General features: G+C 35.1%; 1 pseudogene; it reads right to left on the reverse strand.

The window, feature by feature from the left end:
* Positions 1–993: 993 nt before the first annotated feature.
* LOC102490182 (protein cornichon homolog 4 pseudogene) lies at positions 994–1,212 on the reverse strand (annotated as a pseudogene).
* Between the last annotated feature and the right edge of the window lie 682 nt (positions 1,213–1,894).

Raw genomic sequence — 1,894 nt, forward strand, 5'->3', positions numbered from 1 at the left:
GGGTTTCTTTAGCGTTTTTTTTTTTTTTTCTATTGGCTTGTTGGAAAAGTCATATGTTTTTTAGGTTTTTCTATGCAAAATTGTGTCATAACTTTTCCCACAATCCAACAGTTTGCTTACTAGAAAAATAAACACTGCTGTGAGTTTGGGTCTTTTGTTTAGGATATCCTTTCTATTTAGTCTTGTTCTCAGGAGTTGCTATGTTTTCTAATGGAGAAGAGAGTGGTTCTCTAAGTGATTAGTCTGACTTCTAACTAATATTTTCCTAAAACTCTCTGGAATTGGCACTTTTCAGTAAATGTGAGAAGGCCCTTGAATATTTTGCCTTACAAAGGTAACTGAGAGAATATAAATTATTCTCATTATGTTGGACATGGTGATTGGGGTCAGGTCTTGGTCCTTAAAACTAAGCTCAATTACAGCTAAGATAGCAATTATATTCTATTGGTTGACTCTGTTCATTAAAAATACCATCATATTATTGTCTCCATAATGTAACATTTAACATTGCCTTTAGGAAGTATCGTTTCATAGCCACAGCCATACCTTCAGTCCCAAAATATGGTCATAATAGGTCAAGATGGTGACAAGATGAATTTCCTTTCCTTTTTTTTTTTCTTTTTTAAAATACTTTATATGGTAAAAATTAAAAAACAAAACAAAACAAAACAAAACAAAACAAAACAAAACAAAACAAAACAAAACAAAACAAAACAAAACAAAACAAAACAAAACAAAACAAAACAAAACAAAACAAAACAAAACAAAACAAAACAAAACAAAACAAAACAAAACAAAACAAAACAAAACAAAACAAAACAAAACAAAACAAAACAAAACAAAACAAAACAAAAAAAAAAACCTGTTTTCTTACTCAAAGAGGAAAATATACACTGCCATGGTCTCAGTTCTAAGGATGACTTAAGTAGTCTCTGGCTCCTCCGCTGTGCTCTGTAGTTGTGTAGGCTGACTTCAGTCAGGGCTAGTCCTGCCTCAGTCATTTCTCAAAGCTAAAATCCCACTGTAAATACACATAGAGAAACAGGGCAAGTGGAAACTAAACTCTATCATGGCTCACTTTATGTGCAGCTTGAGCTACCCTCAACTGAGTATTTCTGTTGGATCAAACACTCCCATGTGACCACTTGGCACCATAATGAATCAATATGTATTTCAAGTGGCAATATGTAAGTTGGAAAGGAAGATGAACCAGTGCAATCAAGCAAGCATTGATACAGTAATAACAGTAAAACCAAACAGTCCTGGAATTGCACATACAAAACGCATCCTGAAAGAAGCTCTTTGGCAGTCTTTGAAAAGAGTTGACTCCAGGACATGAAAAGTGGATTTTATTTTTTAGTTTACTGATTAATTTCTTCCATGAGAAAGACAGGCACACCCAACAGGCTTCTGACACCATGATCACTTCTAGCCTCAGTCAGCCAGGATCATGAGTGTGCACACACACACACACACACACACACATACACACCACCTGGCATGGACAGGTAACCTCTGAGATGTAAACCAGGGACCATCCCATTTGACTTTTCATTACAGAATGTTTGCTACTGCTGCTCGGCTGTAGCTGGCCCATAATGGATATTTTAACTCTAATTAAAGGAACTATACTTTTTACCCCAGTTGTTATGACACTTAATAGAGAAAGTGATTTTGTCCCACTTTACTTCAAAAGAAGTCATTTACAATACATAACTCAGATGCTAAGAATATAAGAAGTCTTCAATAAAGACTTCAGAATGGATGGAAAAAGTCCACTTTTCTTACACATTTTCTGTATTTAGGTAAGGCAGAACTCAAAACTGTGATTATCTCTGAAAGCACATCGGTGATACATGGTTTACCATTGACCCATCAACATCACTAGCAAGCA

This window comes from Tupaia chinensis, unplaced genomic scaffold, assembly GCF_000334495.1.
Source record: "Tupaia chinensis unplaced genomic scaffold, TupChi_1.0 Scaffold000288_2, whole genome shotgun sequence".
NCBI lineage: Eukaryota > Metazoa > Chordata > Mammalia > Scandentia > Tupaiidae > Tupaia > Tupaia belangeri.